Below are 23,649 nucleotides of genomic sequence, written 5' to 3' on the forward strand. Positions count from 1 at the left end.
TCTGCTTTCTCAGAATATTCAGTTTAGAGTGCTCATCTCAGCCTGTTCTCTTTTCTATCTCCTCCTTTTCTCTTCTCTTCTCTTCTCTTCTCCCTACTTGCCTCTTCCTTTCCCTCTCTTCCTCTACCCCCTCCCTCCCCTGACACTCCTGTCTCTTTCTCTTCTATTCTTTCCTGTGTATTCAAATGATACATTTGTCTAAATGATGCTTGAACTCAAATGCTTTATGGCTTTATAAATGTTCTCATAATTCTCAAAATAGTGGCAGTCTCTCTCTCTCTAAGCTAAATTATACTTTGATGTCTCTGGCTGTTGATTAAAAAGATATTTCAGGACATCCACAGACCAAATCCAGTGATATGGTCTCACTTTGCTTTAATGCTCATGAAACAATGCCAAGAAATATTTATTCAGTTCTTTGTCCAAGGTGGGATTTATCAATATTCTGAGAAGTCCAGCCAGGGCTAGCTGAGTGAAAAAACTGCATAAAGAAGGATTCTTGCTGGTTGCCAAGCACGTATGAGCAACTCTTTCAACAAGAAAGAAGGATTTGTTCTGACTCCTTTCATTATCCTTCTTGTGAAGAAATTAGGCAACATCCAAGCATAATTTTGTTTGGCTTTATTCAATATTCAAAGGGACATATTTTCCTACAAGTTATTTATTTGGGCTTAAATATACAAAGATAAATACACATGATTTCTAAGTAAAATGACTTTTTAGTAGGAAATTTGCAGATGTTGTGTGATCTCTTAATGTGAGAAAAGTGGCCTACCTCCTTGGAAAGGGCAATCACACTGTTGACAATCTCTTACTTAAGAGCAACAGAAAATGGTCACCATTGTTAGTTCCATTTGTTTTCAAAGCAAAGGAAAAATTGCTACTTAGTGGTATGGAGAGGATTCTCGCAGAATTGTCCTCTAACACTATGAGGTTTGAACTCCACATGTATTTCCACTCTTTTAGGCAACAACAAAGAGATGGCAGGCAGATTTTTTAACCAAGTTACAGACAAAATTAACTTTACTAATTTAATTGCAAAATCTGCTCAATGACCATATTTCCAGGTTCAAATTATATAGTCGACATCAAGCTAACCATTTAAACTACAAAACTCAAAGTTGATTTTTTCTTCTCTTTCTTCTTTACCTATATAAGCAATCAGTTCCAAAGTCCTTCTGTCAGGCATTATTTATTGAACATTAAGTACATGAAAGTTACAAAGACCTCCACCCCTTTTTCTATTATCTTTGCCACTGCCTTAGTTAGCTCTCCTATGAACCTATTGCTGCAGTCACCTCACTAGCATTCTGGCATTCAGTTTCTCAGCTTCCAATTTTATCTTTCCTCTCTTTCCTCCTTCCTTTCTACATCTCTAGGCTTAGCTCTTCCTATTGCTTCCTTGAATATTTCACTGAACTTTTACATTTTCTAGCCCTTAAACACGTTGTTCTTCCTTCTCCCCAACTCTTGCTTATGTTTCATTCTGTAACGTAGATGCTGCTTTATTTCTTACTAATTGTTCTTCACTAACCACTCTCCTGAAAAATCAAAAATAAAATAAATATGAAAATCAACAGCAGCTGAGTTAGGGAATTTCCCTAATGTGCTCAAAGGCCTTACGCCTTCCCCACCATAGTACTCATCTCATAGAGCAATGTCATTGCTCAGTGACATATATCATTTCCTTTTTCTTCCACAAGCACCTGTCCATTCACCCTGTCATGCCACTCACCATAAATATGCATTAGTCTGCTCACTACTCAGATGTTCCATGGATATTCATAACTCTGTGACTTTCATCTTTCTCCTGGTTCAATATTAAATATACACCAATAAATTATTTTTATTCATTCACTTAATAAATACTTATGATTTGTTAATTGGATGTATGTTAGCTATTGTGTTAATGCTGTGGGTTCACACATCAGAGTGCACCTTCTTTTGGATCTTATTCTTATTATTTTGAACTTTTATCCCTAGACCGTGGTTCTCAGCTCATGTCCATGAAACCTTTCCTGATAACACCATCACATTTAACGCTCCCTCTCCTCCCCCATCTCCATAAGTTGCTTCAGTTATGTCTGATTCTGTGTGACCCTATGTACTGGAGCCAGCCAGGCTCCTATGTCCATGGGATTCTCCAGGAAAGGATACTGGAGTGTGTCACCATGCCCGCCTCCAGGGGAATCTTCCCAACCCAGGGATCGAACCCCACATCTCTTACGTCTCCTGCATTAGCAGGTAGGTTCTTTATCCCTAGTGCCACCTGGGAAGCCCTCCCTCTCCTCAACCTCTCCCATATTCATAATTCTACTTACTATTTATTCATTCTGCTTTCTATTTGTGGTCAGTTGCTTACATAAATCTGTCTCTGTTAGACCTCTCAGAAGACAGAATATGCTCTATTCACTTGCTGATATCACAGTTTCAAGTTCATATAGACTTGAAATAAGGCTTAATAAACATGGAAACCCCAATTACCTAAAACAGCAATTGCTCATCAAAGAGAAATGTTGCCTGAGAGTTTCCTTTAGAGTGTAATAAAGGAAAAAGTTTACTATATCCTGGCTAGTCTGTCACGGCATAAATTCCATTTGTTTTGCTCACATGTGCATTCTTAGCACATGACGCAATGCCTGAACATCCTAGGCACTCAATAAGTAGCTCCTCAGTGAATAAATAGATTACTTACTCTTCTGTTGACTAACCATGTGCCTAAAACTCAACTCTTTGAGCTTCAATTTCAGTTTATAAAATGTTATAACAAATTTTAACTTACAAGCTCTTTGTGAGGCTTAAACAAGTTAGACCTCACTTGTGAATGATGAGCTATTGTTATCGTTATTTGCTAATTTAAAAATCATGTCTTGGGAGTCTTAATCACAATTAAGGTCAGCATGATTTGTGTGCTCATTAATGAGATAATTTAAATGAACACACTTACTGGTCTTCTACAATTTTTCTTCATTTTCTCTGCTCAAAAAAGGATGTGTGCATGCTCAGTAGCATCCAACTCTTTGCAATCCCATGGACTATAAACTGCCAGGCTCCTGTGTCCATGGGATTTTCCAGGCAAGAAGACTGGAGTAGGTTTCCATTTCCTCCTCCAGAGGATCTTCCCTACCCAGGGATCAAAGTCTCACCTCTGACATCTTCTGCACTGACAGGCGGATTCTTTATCACTGAGCCACCTGGAAAGTTCCCTAAAAAAAAATGTACAGGTAATCAAAACTAAGCGATGTTTCATGTTCCCTGCTTCACATCCTGGAATTCTAATATATGGCTCATTTTGACAAGGAAGTTTCAATGTATTTCATAAATATAAAATTTTAAGATTGGTTTGGACCATTGTAGTCATCTTATTCTTTCTCCTCTTAATGAATGCACAATTTAATTTTCAATAATCATTACTTATTGTCACCAAACCTTAACCTTAATACCTCTGACACTAGAAACTTAAATATGTGATGTCTTGCCTTCTCTTGTAGTGAAAGTCTGCCCTTTCTCAGTTTTCCTTTAACTTTTATGAATTATTCTTGTTCACCTTCTAGAGCTGCACTGGAAAATCCTACTTCTCCTTCTGATCCTCTGAACGGTCACTGTATCATCCTTAGACAGTTATTAATTCATCCTTAGACAGTTTTTATCCAGCTAAGTATTTCCAGATCCTACAACCAACCTCATACTATATGGTTCTTGTATCTTCTGGTATTTTGAATGTCTTCCTGCTAAATCAGATTAACTTTTATTTTCCATATAGTGTTGTCTACATAATTGGGGGGGGGGCAGTAGAAAATGAGAATGTGAAACCTCTTGTTAAAAATCTTCATAGTTTAGTATAACAATAGCAGAACCTTAAACCAACTGCAGAGTCCTTCTAGGTATGGGAATCTGTGTAACAGCACAAGTTGCATGCTGGTGAAATTCTGGAGAAATTTCATTGCATAGTCTTCCCTGACACCTCAAAAAGAGCTTTGAGTTCTATTGTATGGTCACTTTGCACACTATTTTCTTTTGTGTGTGGTTTAGTCACTATGTCATGTTCAGTTCTTGCAACCCCTTGGACTGTAGCCTACTAGTCTCCTCTGTCCATGGGACTCTCCAGGCAAGAATACTGGAGTGGGTTGTCATTTCCTTCACCAGGGAATCTTCCAGACCCAGGAATAGAACCTAGGTCTTCTGCATGGTAGGCAGGTTATTTACCAACTGAGCTACAAGACATAAATTCTATTCCTGATTCATATCTGTTGCCACATTATAATTATTATATTGAAATCTTACACTATACTCATTTGGATATTAAACCAAATGAGTATACCTCTGAAGCAGGAATCAAATCTATTTTGTCCATCCCTGTATTTACTAATCCTTCACAGTGCCTATAAAATAATTGATCATATAATAAACTAAGTGATACTGATCACAATGAGAGAAATTGGGAAGAAAAGTTTGACACATTAACAACTAACACAAAATCTCAATTTTCTTTAAATTGTGTGTCATGATGTTCCATATCAATATGTATGCTGCTGTGCTGTGCTTAGTCACTCAGTCGTGTCTGACTCTGCGACCCCATGGACTGTAGACTGCCAGGCTCCTCTGTTCATGGTGATTCTCCAGCAAGAAGACTGGAATGGGTTACCATGCCTTCCTCCAAGGGATCCTCCCAACCCAGGGATTGAATCCAGGTCTCCCGCAGTACAGGTGGATTGATTACTATCTGAGCCACCAGGGCTGCCTGGCGCTGGAGAAGTGAGCTGCAGAGAGGAGACACCCCATGTCCAAGGTCAGTAGTGGTGGCCGTGAGGAGATACCCCACATCCAAGGTAAGGAGCAGCAGCTGCGCTTTGCTGGGGCAGCAGTGAAGAGATACTCCACGTCCAAGGTAAGAGAAACCCAAGTAAGACAGTAGGTGCTGAGAGAGGGCATCAGAGGGTAGAAAGACTGAAACCACAATCACAGAAAACTAACCAATCTAATCACATGGACCACAGCCTTATCTAACCCAATGAAACTAAGCCATGCCATGTAGGGCCACCCAAGACAGACAGGTCACGGTGGAGAGTTCTGACAAAATGTGGTTCACTGGAGAAGGGAATGGCAAACCACTTCAGTATTCCTGCCTTGAGAACCCCATGAACATTATGAAAAGGCAAAAAGATAGAACACAGAAAGATGAACTCCCCAGGTCAGTAGGTGCTCAATATGCTACTGGAGATCAGTGGAGAAATAACTCCAGAAAGAATGAAGGGATGGAGCCAAAGCAAAAACAATAACCAGTTGTGGATGTGACTAGTGATAGAACAAAGTCTGATGCTGTAAAGAGCAATATTGCATAGGAACCTGGAATGTTAGGTCCATGAATCAAGGCAAATTGGAAGTGGTCAAACAGGAGATGGCAAGAGTGAACATCAACATTTTAGGAATCAGCAAACTAAAATGGACTGGAATGGGTGAATTTAATTCAGATGACCATTATATCTACTACTGTGGTCAGGAAACCCTTAGAAGAAATGGAGTAGCTATCATAGTCAACAAAAGAATAGGAAATGCAGTACTTGGATGCAATCTCAAAAATGACAGAATGATCTCTGTTCGTTTCCAAGGCAAACCATTCAATATCACGGTAATCCAAGTCTATGTCCCAACCAATAAAGCAAAAGAACCTGAAGTTGAATGGTTCTATCAGTTCAGTCCAGTTCAGTTGCTCAGTTGTGTCTGACTCTTTGTGAGCTCATGAGCTGCAGGACATCAGGCCTCCCTGTCCATCACCAACTCCCGGAGTCCACCCAAACTCATGTCCATTGAGTCGGTGATGCCATCAAACCATCTCATCCTCTGTCATCCCCTTCTCCTCCTGTCCTCAATCCTTCCTAGCATCAGGGTCTTTTCCAATGAGTCAGCTCTTCGCACGAGGTGGCCAAAGTATTGGAGTTTCAGCATCAGTCCTTCCAATGAACACCCAGGACTGATCTCCTTTAGGATGAACTGGTTGGATCTCGTTTCAGGCGAAGGGACTCTCAAGAGTCTTCTCCAACACCACAGTTCAAAAGCATCAATTCTTCGATGCTCAGCTTTCTTTATAGTCCCAACTCTCACATTCATACATGACCACTGGAAAAACCATAGCCTTGACTAGATGGACCTTTGTTGGCAAAGTAATGTCTCTGCCTTTTAATATGCTATCTAGGTTGGTCATAACTTTCCTTCCAAGGAGTAAGTGTCTTTTAATTTCATGGCTTCAATCACCATCTGCAGTGATTTTGGAGCTCAAAAAGATAAAGTCTCCAATGGTTCTGTGAATACCTACAGGACCTTTTAGAACTAACATCCAAAAAAGATGTCTTTTTCGTTATACGGGACAGGAATACAAAAGTAGGAAATCAAGAAACACCTGGAGTAACAGGCAAATTAAGTCTTGGAGTACAGAATGAAGCAAGGCAAAGGCTAATAGAGTTTTGCCAAGAGAACACGCTGGTCATAACAAACACTCTCTTCCAGCAACACAAGAGAAGACTCTACACACAGACATCACCAGATGGCCGACACCAAAATCAGATTGATTAGATTCTTTGCAGCCAAAGATGGAGAAGCTCCATACAGTCAGCAAAAACAAGACCAGGAGCTGACTGTGGCTCAGATAATGAACTCCTTATTACCAAATTCAGACTTAAAATTGAAGAAAGTAGGGAAAACCACTAGACCATTGAGGTATGACATAAATCAAATCCCTTATGATTATACAGTGGATATGAGAAAAAGAATTAAGGGACTAGATCTGATAGACAGAGTGCCTGATGAACTATGAATGGAGGTTCATGACATTAGACAGGAGACAGGGATCAAGACCATCCATTCCTAAGAAAAAGAAATGCAAAAAAGCAAAATGTCTACCTGAGGAGGCCTTACAAATATCTGTGAAAAGAAGAGAAGCAAAAAGCAAAGGAGAAAAGGAAGAATCTACACATTTGAATGCAGAGTTCCAAAGAATAGCAAGGAGAGATAAGAAAGCCTTTCTCAGTGATCAGTGCAAAGAAATAGAGGAAAAGAATAGAACAGGAAGGACTAAAGATCTCTTCAAGAAAATTAGAGATACCAAGGGAACATTTCATGCAAAGATGAGCTCGATAAAGGACAGAAATGGTATGGACCTAACAGAAGCAGATGATATTAAGAAGAGGTGGCAAGAATACACAGAAGAACTGTACAAAAAAGATCTTCACGACCCAGATAATCACGTTGGTATGATCACTCACCTAGACTCACATCCTGGAATGTGAAGTCAAGTGGGCCTTGGGAGCATCACTATGAACAAAGCTATCAGAAGTGATGGAATTGCAGTTGAGCTATTTCAAATCCTAAGAGATGATGCTGTGAAAGTGCTGCATTCAGTATGCCAGCAAATATGGAAAACTCAGCAGTGGCCACAGGACTGGAGAAGGTCAGTTTTCATTTCAATCCCAAAAAAAGGCAATGCCAAAGAATGGTCAAACTACCACACAATTGACTCATCTCACATGCTAGTAAATTAATACTCAAAATTCTCCAAGCCAGGCTTCAGCAATACGTGAACCGTGAACTTCCAGATGTTCAAGTTGGTTTTAGAAAAGGCAGTGAAACCAGAAATCAAATTGCCAACATCCGTTGGATCATCGAAAAAGCAAGAGAGTTCCAGAAACACATCTATGTCTGCTTTATTGACTATGTCAAAGCCTTTGACTGTGTGGATCACAATAAACTGTGGAAAATTCTGAAAGAGATGGGAATACCATACCATCTGACCTGCCTCTTGAGAAACCTGTATGCAGGTCAGGAAGCAACAGTTAGAACTGGACATGGAACAACAGACTGGTTCCAAATTGGGAAAGGAGTACTTCAAGGCTGCATATTGTCACTTTGCATATTTAACTTATATGCTGAATACATCATGAGAAACACTGGGCTGGAGGAAGCACAAGCTGGAGACAAGATTGCTGGGAGAAACATCAATAACCTCAGATATGAAGATGACCCAATCTGTATGCAGAAAGTGAAGAAGAATTAAAAAGCCTCTTGATGAAAGTGAAAGAGGAGAGTGAAAAAGTTGGCTTAAAGATCAACTTTCAGAAAACTAAGACCATGGCATCTGGTCCGATCACTTCATGACAAATAGATGGGGAAAGAGTGACAGACTTTATTTTTGTGGGCTCCAAAATCACTGCAGATGGTGACTGCAGCCATGAAATTAACAGATGCTTGCTCCTTGGAAGAAAGGTTATGATGAACCTGACAGCATATTAAAAAGCAGAGACATTACTTTGCCAACAAAAGTCCATCTAGTCAAGGCTGTGGTTTTTCCAAGTCATGTATGGTTGTGAGAGTTGGACTATAAAGAAAGCTGAGTACTGAAGAATTGATACTTTTGAACTGTGATGTTCGAGAAGACTCTTGCGAGTCCCTTGGATTGCAAGGAGATCCAACCAGCCCATCTTAAAGGAAATCAGCCCTGGATATCCATTGGAAGGACTGATATTGAAGCTGAAACTTCAATACTTTGCGAAGAGCTGACCCATTTGAAAAGACCCTGATGCTGGGAAAGATAGAAGGTGTGAGGAGAAGGGGATGACAGAGGATGAGCTGGTTGGGAGGCATCACTGACTCAGTGGACATGGGTTTGAATAACTCTGGGAGTTGGTGATGGACAGGGATTCCTGGTGTGCTGCACTCCCTGGGGATGCAAAGAGTCGGACATGACTGAGTGACTGAACTGAACTGAAATCTATTATGTGCTGAACACTGGTTCTGTGGAGAGGGAACTACAATGGATCTAGAATAAACATAACACTAGATGTAGCTCTACTATTGATTGGCTGTATTACCCAAGGCAACTCATTTAACTTTTCTGAGCTTAAGTTTTCTTATCTATAAAATTATATAACTATATTTTAAAAAACAAACTATATTTTACCCTCAAGGCCTAATATTCTCCAATTCTGTGGATTAAGTGCTTCTGTTGTACTATAGAGTACACTGTTTGGCTGTTCAGTTGCTAAGTCATCTGACCCTTTTGTGACTCCAAGAAATATTGCCCATTAGACCATCCCCAAGAAAAAGAAATGCAAAAAGGCAAAACGGTCTGAGGAGGCCTTACAAATAGATGTGAAAAGAAAAGAAGCAAAAAGCAAAGGAGCAAAGGAAAGATATTTCCATTTGAATGCAGAATTCCAAAGAATAGCAAGGAGAGATAAGAAAGCCTTCCTCAGCTATCAGTGCAAAGAAATAGAGGAAAACAACAGATTGGGAAAGACTAGAGATCTCTTCAAGAAAATTAGAGATACCAGGGGAACATTTCATGTAAAGATGGGCTCGATAAAGGACAGAAATGGTATGGACCTAACAGAAGCAGAAGATATTAAGAAGAGGTGGCAAGAATACACAGAAGAACTATACAAAAAAGATCTTCAGGACCCAGATATTCATGATGGTGTGGTCACTCACCTAGAGCCAGACATCCTGGAATGTGAAGTCAAGTGGGCCTTAGAAAGCATCACTATGAACAAAGCTAGTGGAGGTGATGGAATTCCAGTTGAGCTATTTCAAATCCTCAAAGATGATGCTGTGAAAGTGCTGCACTCAATATGCCAGCAAATCTGGAAAACTTGGCAATGGCCACAGGACTGGAAAAGGTCAGTTTTCATGCCAATCCCAAAGAAAGGCAATGTCAAAGAATGCTCAAACTACCGCACAATTGCACTCATCTCACACGCTAGTAAAGTAATGCTCAAAATTCTCCAAGCCAGGCTTCAGCATTATTTGAACCCTGAACTTCCAGATGTTCAAGCTTGTTTTAGAAAAGGCAGAGGAACCAGAGATCAAATTGCCAACTTCTGGTGGATCATCGAAAAAGCAAGCGAGTTCCAGAAAAACATCTATGTCTGCTTTATTGACTATGTCAAAGCCTTTGACTGTGTGGATCACAATGAACAGTGGAAAATTCTGAAGGAGATGGGAATACCAGACCACCTGACCTGCCTCTTGAGAAACCTGTACGCAGGTCAGGAAGCAACAGTTAGAACTGGATATGGAACAACAGACTGGTTTCATATAGGAAAAGGAGTATGTTAAGACTGTATATTGTCACCCTGCTTACTTAACTTATATGCAGAGTACATCATGAGAAATGCTGAGCTGGAGGAAGCACAAGCTGGAATTAAGATTGCCGGGAGAAATATCAATAACCTCAGATATGCAAATGACACCACCCTTATGGCAGAAAGTGAAGAGGAACAAAAAAGCCTCTTGATGAAAGTGAAAGAGGAGAGTGAAAAAGTTGGCTTAAAACTCCACATTCAGAAAACTAAAATCATGGCATCTGGTCCCATCACTTCATGGGAAATAGATTGGGAAACTGTGGAAACAGAGTCAGACTTTATTTTGGGGGGCTCCAAAATCACTTCAGATGGTGATTGCAGCCCTGAAATTAAAAGACACTTACTCCTTTGAAGGAAAGTTGTTACCAACCTAGATAGCATATTAGAAAGCAGAGACATTACTTTGCCAACAGAGGTCCGTCTATTTAAGGCTATGATTTTTCCAGTAGTCATGTATGGATGTGAGAGTTGGACGGTGAAGAAAGCTGAGTGCTGAAGAATTGATGCTTTTGAACTGTGGTGTTGGAGAAGACTCTTGGGAGTCCCTTGGACTGCAAGGAGATCCAAGCAGTCCTTCCTAAAGGAGATCAGTCCTGGGTGTTCATTTAAAGGACTGATGTTGAAGCTGAAACTCCAATACTTTGGCCATCTGATGTGAAGAACTGACTCATTGGAAAAGACCCTGATGCTGGGAATGATTGGGGGCAGGAGGAGAAGGGGACGACAGAGGATGAGATGGCTGAATGGCATCACCGACCTGATGGACATGAGTTTGGATGAACTCCGGGAGTTGGTGATGCACAGGGAAGCCTGGCGTGCTGCGATTCATGGGCTCGCAAAGTGTCAGACACGACTGAGCGAGTGAACTGAACTGAGGCTCTACTGTCTGTGGGATTTCCCAGGCAAGAATACTGGAGAGGGTTGCCACTTCCTTCTGCAGGGGATCTTCCCAACCCTGGGAGCAAAACTGCATCTCCTGCATTGGCAGGCAGATTCTTTACCACCAAGACACCAGGGAAGCCCATAGGGTTCACACCTGAGGTCTATACGATTTGATTATGTACAGCTTAAAAGAAAAAAAAAAGAATATATTATATTACAGAAGGCAAAATAAATTCATGCAAATATGAGGCTTTGTAAATGTCACAGGTAGTGTTAGAAATTATTAAAAATTTGAGATATTAAATAATTTGTACTGGAACAATTGACTTATATACAGAAAAAAATAATATTGATATCCTACTCCACACTTTATATAGAAGTAAATTCCATGTTGGTTACAGCTAAAAATGTGCTAAGCAATACTTTAAGGCTTTTAAAAGAGAATGCAGGAAACTATATTTAAGTCCTGTTTGCAAAGGCTTTATAAATAAATTAGGGGAAATAAGTAACAAACTGTAAATGAAAGCATCGATAAGTCAACCCTGTAAACAAAATTAAAAGAGAGACCATACACTGGGAGAAGATATGTACAATGCATGTAAGAAAATAAGATTCACATTCAGTACATGTAAAGAAAATCTACAAATCAGTAAGTAAAAGGCAACCCATCAGTTAAACGGATAAAGGATGTGAACAGAAGACATAAGGATATACATAAATAAAGGACATTCACCAACACATTTTCACACCCATCAGATTTACAAGATTAAAAATCTGCTAACATAAAGTATGCAAGATTTAGAAAAGAGGAAGTGTAAATTGAGAATGGTATTGTACTCATTGGAGAAGGAAATGGCAACCCACTCCAGTACTCTTGCCTGGAAAATCCTGTGGACAGAGGAGCCTGGTAGGCTATAGCCCATGGGGTTGCAAAAAGTCTGACACCACTGAGCAACTTCAATATTGTACTCAGAGGAGGGGCATTCAGGTGGCCTTCCCAGAGATTTTGGAGGAAGTGATTTAGGGGTCTGTCATTTTAGACAAAGCTTGATGAAATGTGACTGGGAATTTAACAGGTTTCTCAAGTGGTGCTAGTAGTAAAGAACTTGCCTACCAGTGCAGGAGACTTAAGAGGTATAGGTTCAATCCCTGGGTCAGGAAGATCCCCTGGGGGAAGGCACAGCAACCTACTCCAATATTCTTGCCTGGAGAATCCCTTGGACAGAGGAGCCTGGTGGGCTACAGTTCATAGGGTCGCTAAGAGTTGGATGAGACTTAGGATACACACACGTACATTTTAACCCTAGAGCATTTAAGGCATCAAGTCATGGAGGTAGTAAGTGGTTCCTAAAGTTGATCACTTTAAGAAAAAAAAAAAAAGTATAGTAGCAAAAGGTGGAATCCAAATGGCTAAAAAAATTTCAGATAACCTTATGCATGTTTTGCCATTATCTAAACATGAAACTCTTTACTTCAGGCTTGTCCTGAATTTGCCTTCTAGGACCTTATGCCACTAATCATTTTGTTTTATTCCCTTGGCATAATGTTTCCAGTAATAGCTCTTCCCCAGTGGCTCTGGTTTTATAACTTGGTTCTTCCTTCTCCTAGCTAACTGCTATAATTCATAGCATTATATATATATTCATATTCAGAACATACATATATGTATCTCTGCTCAGCCATTTCATCTTTTTTCATCACCCATCTGAGGCCAGTTTTAGTCAATTTCTGACCTCTTCTACCACAGCTTCAGATCTGGGTTACCTGTTCTTCAGCCTAGGACCCGAAATACCCAGTGCATTTTGGGAAAACGCAAGAATCCCAGGCTGGTTGAAATAGATTAGATGCATAAAAGGACATCTTGAAAAGTATGTTGGGGCTATATGCTGAGTGACTTGATAGTAGACTAATGGTTTGGCAAGCATTTGTTCCACCATATGAAATAACAACTTTGGTTGGATCATTTGTTTTTGTCAACTGTTGCTTCTTGTGTTTCAAATTCAACAGTTACTTCTGGCTGATTTTTTTCTTTTTTTCATTTCCCCGCTTCACTAAGAGAATAAGATTTCTTCCCCTTCTTCAGAATTTATCTTATTCTTTGTGACCTCTGTGCTTTCTCTGATAAATCAGATAGCTACATTACTTGCTGTTGTCTCTACCATGGAGACACTTTCTGTGTCACTGCTGACACCAAGAGTTTTTTTAGGCTGATGAGTTGTTGTGTGAAAATATTTTGCCTTCATGACATGAACACATACTCCTGGGTATGCAAATGGATTAGGCTTGCTAGGCCGAATCAGTGCTGGTTCTGAAATAGGGGAAGAAATAACAATAATTTACATGAGGAAATAGAACTTTGGAGATTTAGAGACATAGATTTTGAATCGTCAGGTCAGTCATCTATGGGAAATTAGAAACATTAATTAACCTTTCTGCATTTTAGTCTCATCACACTTTAGTGAGTAAATTGCCACATTTTCTTAATTTTAAGATGTCAAACATAAGGCATGTCAGCAATTTAATAACAGCATTTCACAGAAATTATAGGCTATATCAAATGCAAAGCATGCATCCATATAAAATGTATAAACAAGGGCTTGTAATAAAAAGTTTTCTTTATAGTAGGCACATCTGTAGGTATGTATCACACATAGTAGGCATCTTATCCTTATTTAACTGAAATATCAAATTATATCTCGCTATTTAGAAAAAAATACAAAATTGACCTGAACCTACAAAGTCTAGCTGTGTCTAATGTCTTCCTAATATTTCTGCACATCCATCTGGGTTTACATCCCCCCCGATAGCTCTTGTTCCTGGTGCTTCTCTGAAGCTCTGACTCATCGCATTTTCTGTGTCTGTTTTCTTTTCTCACCTCTGATTTTCCTTTGATTTTTTTTCTCTCTACTTAGGCTTTTGTGTGTATGACAGGCTTTATGAAAGTTTAGAGTAACTGGATTTGATCACCATAAAATATTAAAGATGAATTATAAGCTAGTTATTTCTGTTCACAAAATCCCCTTGTCTGCTTGGTCACCAGAAATTTCTTCCTAGTTAGGTTTTTCTCTGAGTCTGGAGTTCTGCCATGTTGCTTTCTTTCACCAGCACATTCTTCATTCCCTACTTTTCCTGCTACAAAAACTTGGTCATTTCTCATGCAGAGTACTTTTTCTCTATGTATATTTAATTATATTCTTTTAACCTATGTGCTTAGAATTCTACGTCCTGTATCAACAAGACTAACCAATATACACTCTGACATATACAGAATTCTCTTCTTAATAAGTCTGATGCTGGTTTTCAATGTATTTTCCAAAACAGTTACAGTTCATGCAGGACATGTTCAATGTTGTGTAAAATGTTAAACCTAACTTTCCATTTATACTCTACCTATACCTATACAACTGAATATGGCTGGAGAGAAACAACAACTATGCTGACTGGTCTTCCTTTAAATTTATGACCATGAACTTCAGATATGCCCTTAGTGCTGCCTAGAAATCATACTATGCTTCCTTACTCAATACATTGACCCCATTCTCATAAATGGCCACTTCACAGTGCCTCATTATTTAACACACATGCATGCATGTACACACACACACACACACACACACACACACAGAAACACAGAAACATAGACAACTAGGATTATCTCCTCCCTTACCACACTTCCTCTCAAGCTGACTCCCTTGTATCCAATTGCTTACATCATATCTCCACGTGGAAGCCAGAGAAGTATTTTAAGTTTTTGTGTGGAACTGCTGCTTCCTCATCCCTCCTCCACAGTTCTTTCCATTGATTACATTCCAAAGCGTAACTGATGGTAGTGCCACTCATTCATCCAGGCCTAAAATCTTAAAATCACCCTTGATGCTTCTCTCTATCACATGCCACCCCAAAGAGCAAATTCCATTGATTTTGTCTTCCATATATCACAGATTTAACCACTTCTTAGGACCTTCTTTTCTATCTCTCACCATCATTTAGCTGAACTATTACAATATCCTCTTAATTGGTCTCTTTTCTGGCTTTCATGCTTTCCCATAGACTCTTGTCAATAGCATATCTAGAGATACCCTGTTAAAATCCAAGTCTAATCCCATCATGATTCCACTAAAAATGCTCCTATGGCTCCTCAATTTCCCAGAGCAAGAGCTAGTCCTTTTAATGATCACAAGACTCTTACCAGAGCCCCACCACCTCTCTGTCCTCAACTCCTATGAGTGGCTCATCTCGCACTCTACTCCAGCCACATCAAGAGCCTAACGCCTCCTGAAACTCACTAAGCGCCCTCCTCCCTGAGGATGCTTGAAGTGGCAGCTGCCTCTGACAGAATGCTATCTCCTCATTACCCACACAGCTCATACCCTTGACCCCTTCAAGTCCTTCCTTTAATGTCACCTTCCACTAAGTCCGGCCTCCAATACATCATTAAAATTAGAATTGCTTTCTGTACCTTGGCATTCCTGAAGACTTTTACTCATCCATTTTCCACATAAAATTTATTATTTTCCTGCTTAACATTTAATTTACTTGATTAATTTTTTCATATCTCATTTTCAATATCAGGGTATAAGCTTTTTGTCTTTTTTATTATGGATCTCCAGTAGCTGGACTAGCAATCAGCAAAGCATAGACACTTAGTAAGTATTTACTAAATGAGCAAATAAGTGAATTGAATTGAATTACCTACTGAATGAATAAATACATACAAGAATTCACTAATTCACTCAATTATAACACAGAGAAAGATACTGAGGCTACAACATGAATAAATTGTAACAACTGAGGACTTTATTGGGAGAGTTAAGTACATAAATAAAGGTAGCATGAAACAATATATCGTTACAGAGTTATGAAAAAGAACTTTGGGAGCATATAGAAGACTAACATGGAAAATATGGGCAACTTTAAACAGTATTTTGATTGTTCATAGGCTATAATTGGGAAATGAAAGAGACTATAACCTAAATAAAGAGGCTGACATGTATAGTAAAGGGCAATGAAAGTCTTTTCCATATCTTTCTAATATTGTATGACTGATCAAGTCAATTCAAAAGAGGTGTCCTCCATAAGTAAGACATTTCTGTCTGCTGTATTCCCCAGGACCTGGAATAATATTTGGCCATGGTTGATTCACAGTATTTCTCTGTAGAGTGAATGAATGGACTTCCTGTTATAAAAAGAAGGTTTTGTCAAATGAATTTAAAGTGTTTTTCAGTTACATTGTCCTAAGTTACAATGAGTAAGCTTTGAATTGTCAGGAAGACCCTCAGTGATCAGACCAGCCTCAAATCAAAGTGGTTGTTAGAGAAACTGGTAATCTCTCCGTTCAATAAGGCTTTGGCTGTTTAAAGATCTACATGACCCCTTTTCAAGACATTGAACAAATATTTCTGAATTTGATCAGGAGTTATGCTAATGCCTGTCTTGAGTCTGATGCTCTGAAGGTGACTTAAAAAAAAGTCCATGCAGTCCTCTCAGAAGCCATATAGTGAATGAAAAAAAAAAAAATCTAAGCTTTTGCCAGCTCTGTGCTTCTTTTGGATAGATCCCTGGTTAGCCCATAGTTTTAGGTGCTGTTGTTGACAAAAGCATTTACCTGAATGTGGGCTATCTTTTATAGCCACATAAATAATTACATTGCAATTCACACTTAGAAGAGAAACTCAGAGAAAGTATTTAAAAACTACAGGCACGGTTCTGTGTCCACCAAATATTCTTAAGACCTAAGGAACATCAAAAAAGAAAAATAAATGTTATAAAGGAGGATAAGTTTTATTTTGTGGAAATTATAATAGAAATGTTACTGTTAGACAGTGTATATGTACTAATAACTTCATTAGTAGATAGTACTTATTACAGGACCTCAGAGATACTGTTTATATTTTTAACTCAACAACCTCTAAACCCAACTGAGTCTGCTCAACACACGCCTCTGCTGGAGTGCCATTTAGTCACTAAAGAAGACTCAGAGAGAGGGTCCGGTCATGACTCTGATGAAGGACCCCCTTGTACTGACCATCTGATACAAAATGGGCAGTTTTATTTGGACTAATTTTACTTAAAGCTTTTGGTTCTCATTGAAATGAGAACTTGTTTACAAGTCCCTTGAGTATCTGACTCTAATCCAAATATTTCTACAGTTTTCCATTGTCTCCATGTTTGTTCCTTGAGGGTCTTATGGCAAAGAAAATTTTAAGGTGCTGCAAACTCTATTTCTGCTGAAATTCACCCCTACCAAACTAAACAGGATGATGTATGAACTTTTGGGGAACTTTTCTTTTGGCTTCCCCCTTTAAACTCTATAAACTAGAGCCAATCCAATCACTCTATAGTTTCTTCCCTCTTTGGAAAGGATGCATTATAGTTTATTGATACTAAGTACGGACTCCAGTAACAGACACATCTAATGTTCCAATCCTGATGCGTAATACTGACTTTGTGATTTTGGGTGTATTAGATGACCTTTTTACACATCAGTTTTCTCATCTGTACAATGAGAATAATAATACTTGCTTCATAGTTATGAAGAGTAATTGAGATCATGTGCAGTAAGCATAAAGTACCGTGTCTGACTTATATACTAAATATATTATAAGTGACAGTAATTTTTATGCAGGGCAGTCCATTCCTCACTTACCCTCAATTATATCATACCAGCTACAGGATAGAATAGAGCAAATGGCCTTCATCCAACTTTATGTTTGATCTATTTAATTTTTCTGCGAAAGATTTCACTTCCAGTCCTTTGAAAAGATATAGGGAGTTCCCATATAGAGCAGCCTCATTTATTCAATTTTTCTTCACATATGTGTTTGATTCCAGTACATCCACATGACATTAGACCAAAAGGCAGGGGGGTGAGGGGCGGGCTCTGTGATCAACACCATTAAAGTGTTCATGCTTCTTGAAAAACTTGTTTCTATACCATGTGGTCATCAAGGTGAAAATTTTGGGGTTACAGCTTTACATTAAAAACAGAGCTTAGGAAAAATAAAATAAACATTGTATGTTATGTTCTATAATTGAAGATATCCAGTTAATCTGTCATTCTATGAGGAGGTTACATTTCTGAGAACTACTCAGTAGTCTCAGGGGACAGATATCTAGAATATTATCCTGCTGCCACTGCATAGGATGAGAAGAGGAGAATGATTGATGGGTCCCTGGGGCTATTCAGTGATACTGTGCATTGCCAGAAATAGGACACACAGGGGCCAGTGACACAGTGAATATCTTTATATCAGAGACGTGGTAGATACTTTTATGCTGTGGGAAAGAGTAGAAGGAGCTGGATATTCCATCTGGACATCCAGATATCACTATGCCAGTTGCCAATCTGGTTGCAGAATTCCAACCTGATTGGAATGCTGATTGGTTCCCAGAATTCCATACTAGTGAGCCCATGCAGTCATTTATTCCTTCAGCAAATATTTACTGAGTGCCAGCACATTCCCAGATGCCAAGAACACATTGACAATCAGGGCAAAAGGAACCCCTGCCTTCAAATATGTTCTACATCAGAAGGCACATAAAATGAGAGTTGCTATAAAACTCATAGAAGCTGGAACCACAGATTCCCCACTCCTCTCATTTCCATTTTTTCTTGCCCCCCTCACTCCTCACTAATGTCTCCTCCAACAACAGAATGCCTGCCTGAATGGTGAATTGCAGGGGAGAACTGAGCATGATCAAACCCTCTGGCTTCTCTCTTTTGAATAAAGAGCCTCAAGGGATTGCGCACCTCTGGATCCTCACTTCTCTGAGAAGATAGCTCAGCAGAGGGACTTTGGACCTGCATGGGGAAAGCTAGAAGTGGTGAAGATTGGTTTAATTCAGGATTCAGTATCAGAGCTAAACAACATTCTCCAATCAACTTTACATATCTAAAAATGAGCTGATATTTTGATAATCATCCATCTGTCCTGAGCTTAATTTCTCAATAGATTCTAAACTTAGAAGAGAAAATAAACATGTTACTTATTGATGTCCCTTTTACACCATCATCTTATAGTATTTCCCAAATATCTGAGAAGTGTATGCAAGAAACTGGCATTTAAGAGCCAAATCAATCCATTGCAAATAGAGATTGAGGGTTTTGACTTAAACTGAGGAGATACTGAAATTGGCAGTGCTTTAGGAAGTGTATCTGTGTGGGGCTTTGACTTTTGTTACTAAAGATGGTGACACTGGGGTGTCACCAGGAACTGCAGCCTTTATGACTGACCTTGAGATGTGATCTAAGAAGACACAAAGGGATCAGGTCATAAAGGAAAGAAGTCTATGTGTCCTACCTAAACCTCATCTTAACATAGGCAGTACTTCAATACATTGGCTTTTTCAGGTCTTACTGGGCAGAATAATTTTTTCCTGCATTTACTGAATTTCTCAATGAAAACTACAGGCTGAATCTTCAAATTCTAAAAACAGCTAATCTCAGTGAGGGCTACCAAATGCTGATACATGTTTTGTGCCAGGCACAGGGAAGAAGTGCAAGCTTATATACCCCAAATTCTGCTTTTCTCTATGTAGACCATGGTTCAAGACTAATTGGGGGAACAAATTTTGGCTAAATTCTAGGATTCATTTAGGTTACCTACAAGCTTCTGTCTTAGGTTAGTACTGATTTATTGGTTACCTAATCCTTGACCAGGCTTCCCTAGTGGCTCAGCTGGTAAAGAATCTGCCTGCAATGCTGGAGACCTGGGTTCAATCCCTGGGTTGGGAAGATCTCCTGGAGAAAGGAATGGCTACCCCCTCCAATATTCTTGCCTGGAGAATTCCATGGACAGAGGAGCCTGGCAGGCTACCATCTATGGGGTTGCAAACAGTCAGACACGACTAAACACAGCACAGCAAGCCTTGACCATGGTTTTTAGATTACAGAGATTCATACCTTGGTATTGATCACAGAAGTGTGTTAGTTTTTATTAACTAACATTTTGAAAGCAATGCAGAATCTGGCTTCTTTTTGAATTGACATAGAGAAACAACTCCATGAACTTTTTGTAAACTCATGAGTTAATTCATATATTATTCAGCCTTTAGAAGTCAAACTTGCTGAACAAATGAAAGAGGGAAAGATAATTTAAAAATCTGCAATGTATTTCTTGTCATTGGAATAGTAACAGTGGAAAAAATTAAATTCAAAAAGATCAAAATGAATTAAAGAACATGAGAGTCATATTATTTCTAGATCAATAATGATGATGAAGTACAATGAAGAGAAAAAGAGAGTTGAGTTTTTGGAAGATCGGGGGTTACTTCTCTAAAGGAGCCTGGAAAGGCAAGGTGTTGCGGAGCAGATGGCAGGTGTTTTGGTTCTCACTAGGCCCATGTTGCTCAGATTCAGAAACATCAATAGTATTTACAATGCGGGAAATTGATGATTCTCTAGTATAAACCAATATGGAAAAGAGATACCAAGTGTCAAAGAATTTTCATCACAAGGAGCAGTGGCAGTGATCACTATGGCAGAAGACAAAGATTTCTCATAAGAAGAGCCTGGAGCCTATGTCACTAGACAAAACACACAACACAGCCTTAATGCTAGGGAGTTAGAGGGGGAGCAGGAAGAAGAGATTTTGCATATGACAGATGGGGAAGAGGCAGTGTCTAATAAGAGCTCATGATGGAAGTTGTTACTTGTTCTCAGTTCTATTGTCTTTGAAAGACGGCGGGGATGTCTCCAATGCTATTCTCTGAGGCTTGAGATAATATACATAGGTAGATCCTTCGTCTCTATTCTTCCCTTGAAAATGGCAAACACAGCATTACAATTAAACTTACAGGAGCTTTTTCTAATAAGAATTTAACTTCATAGGTGGAAGCCTTCTGATAGGCTTCCCAGGTGGTACAGTGATAAAGAATCTGCCTGCCAATGCAGGAGATGCAGGAGAGGTGAGTTCAAGCCCTCGGTCAGGAAGATCCCCTGGAGAAGGAAATGGCAACCCACAGCAGTATTCTTGCCTGGGAAATCCCATGAACACAGGCGCCTGGCAGGCTACAGTCCATGGCACCACACCGCAAAGAGTCAGACACAACTGAGCAACTGAGCAACAAAAGCCTTCAGATAGCTGAGACAAAGTAACAGGCATCCTGGTAAATCTCTCAAATGAAGATTTCCCTGTATCACTCCTCTTTTCCTCAGCTACTAAGTTTCTGCTCTCATTTTTCTGGCAACAGACCCAACAGTCCATGGGTCTGGACTGTACCGAGTTTTGGGTTCTGGGAACTATATCCCTGTCGAGGCTAGAGATTCAATTTTTAAATTTTGTAGGGTGGGGTTGATGTGATATTCTTTTACATCCAAATATTAGGAAAAAATATGACACATAAGAGATTTTAAGTTGGACTAATTCCACAATGAATATGACTTAGAAACTACACATTTTAGTAGAAGCTGTCTACTCAGTCACGACTCTACCCAACCATAGCACTGGAGACTCTCTGAGTCAGAATGAGCACAATAAGGATAAGCAGAATAAGACGATGGTGATGAAGGAATCTTACATTCTATTTGGTCTTAACTTGTAAAGAAAAAAGAATATAACCTTTAGATCTCCTTTTGTATCCATGTTTTTCATAATAGGAGATGGTTTTTTTATTCAAATGTGGGACTACTTTAGGATTGTTTTTAGAGAACACGCCTAGTTGTAAATCAGGATGAAAAACTAAATAAAGAATGGAGTTTCTATTCAGGATTCAGAAGTTGATTCCATTCTGGCTCATTTTGGAGCCTTTTAGAGGCAAAAGCTAGATAGTCCACCAGTTGCCTGGAAGGATTTTGAAGGATAAATGTCTGATATGATGAAGTAGCCTCAGAAAGGTGATAGCATTATCATCCTAATATCTTCCCACTAGTAAACCAGCGACATCAATAGTTGACCATTTACTTAACGAATAAACTTAGTGGGTTAAAGAAATAAAAAGCTGGGGACATTGGAGACAGATATTTATTCTATATTCCTGATTTTTCAAGGGGAAGAGGACTGGAGAGAGGAGAGAATTTCTACTCAGCTTCTGGAAAAGAACATTGAGATAGAAGGTTCTCAGTTTCCCTCTAGTCCCTCAAGGGAGGAAGAGTGACTTGTCTGACACATCAGTTTGGGAGAAGAGATACAGCTCAGCCCTTTTGTTTTTCCCCTGCTTTGGGAGCAACACTCTGGCCTGCTCTTTACAATAGCTGCAATTGGGAGATTGAGGCCAGTTCAGAGAGAGTTGTAGAAGTCTATCTGGCTGCCAATTTATAATTATATTATTCAGTCAATTTTGCTTTCTCTCTGTTTGTCTTTATCTTATTTCTCAGTTAGCCCTAATTATAGATCGAGGCAGGGCTTTTATTTATTGCCTCTACTGAAACCATAGCAATGGCAAGAGTATACAATATTAGCTTTCCTGGTGAACCTTTTAAATATTTAAACAAATATAAGTTGTTGGGCTGGGCAAAAAAATAGTAATGATGGCTGGTAGTGGAGCAGAGAGCTTCCTAGACTAAAGGGAATAGCTATGCAAAGGCATGGTGCTGATACAGCAAAACTCATTAATAAACTGAAATAAGTACAATAAAATCAGAGCAAAAAAAGTAGCAAGTAAGTGTATCTATACTAGAGAAACATTATGTAGAGCTTGGCTGTGAAGTTGAGACTTTTGCCCTAAGGTGGGTTTGCCAGATCAAGTAAATAAAAATATAACACTGTTTAATTTGAATTTCAGATAAAAAATAATTTTTTTGGTGCAAGTATGTCCCATGCAACACTTGCAATATGTGGTATATACTTACACTAAAAAAGTATTCCTTGTTTATCTGAAATTCAAATTTAACCAAGAGTCCTTTATCTTGCAACTCTATCCTTATGGAAAGGGCCAACCACTGAAGTATTGAAAACATTCAAGTGACATGATCAAAAACCAGAGAGAAAGAAAACTAGTCACAGCAACAGGCCGACATCTCTTTCCAGATGTTCTGTTTTCTTTAGTGCTCCTTCCAATGGCCTCACCATAAAACCTATAACAATGAGAGCCTGTTATATCCCAGGACTCATGATAATATTGTAAATACAGCTTGATAAAGACAAATTACAGTCTCAGTAATATGGCAAATGAGGTTGACTTAAAAAAAAATGGAGCTTGAATTCTATCTCTTAACATTCATGATCTGTAGAGAAAAAGCAATATACACAAAAGTGCCTGATGAACGTAGCAATTTCACTTGCCGAACTGGGCACATTCACTTTGCATCCATCGAAATCTAGATTCTACACCTCCCTAATCTTCTACAAAGCCTGTATTTATTGTGCCTGACTTTTTCAGAATGCAGTGACTTCTGCTGAGTTCGTGGCCACCTCAATCTTACCCATAGCAAAGTGTTTTAAATGGACTAACACTGCAATTACTCAAACGTGAGCCATCAGAAAACAGAAACTGAGGCTACCTGCAGGAGAAATGGGCACAAAGTCAGTGAACAGACACTGTTCTCCTGACTTACTATCCATTTTCTAAACACAAATCCTCATTTTTCACTATGACTTCATGTGTTTCCTAAAAACCTCTATGCCCCTTCTTTGTAACCTTTTCCCTAGGAGTTCTCTCATATGGCAGTTGTTAGGATTCTAATTGCAACTCTCTG

At 39.1% G+C, this 23,649-nt stretch overlaps 1 long non-coding RNA gene across 1 annotated transcript in view; it reads right to left on the bottom strand.

Moving 5' to 3' along the window:
- The window catches only part of LOC145506337 (uncharacterized), a 788,916-nt gene that overhangs the window by 95,852 nt on the left and 669,415 nt on the right, over positions 1 to 23,649 (bottom strand). The window contains exon 14 of the long non-coding RNA XR_014053776.1: positions 3,147 to 3,206. This is a non-coding gene — a long non-coding RNA (uncharacterized LOC145506337). The remainder of the gene's footprint in view (positions 1 to 3,146; positions 3,207 to 23,649) is intronic.

The sequence above is a fragment of the Giraffa tippelskirchi genome, chromosome 5, assembly GCF_054371585.1.
Source record: "Giraffa tippelskirchi isolate mGirTip1 chromosome 5, T2T-mGirTip1v1.2.pri, whole genome shotgun sequence".
In the NCBI taxonomy this organism is placed as follows: Eukaryota; Metazoa; Chordata; class Mammalia; order Artiodactyla; family Giraffidae; genus Giraffa; species Giraffa tippelskirchi.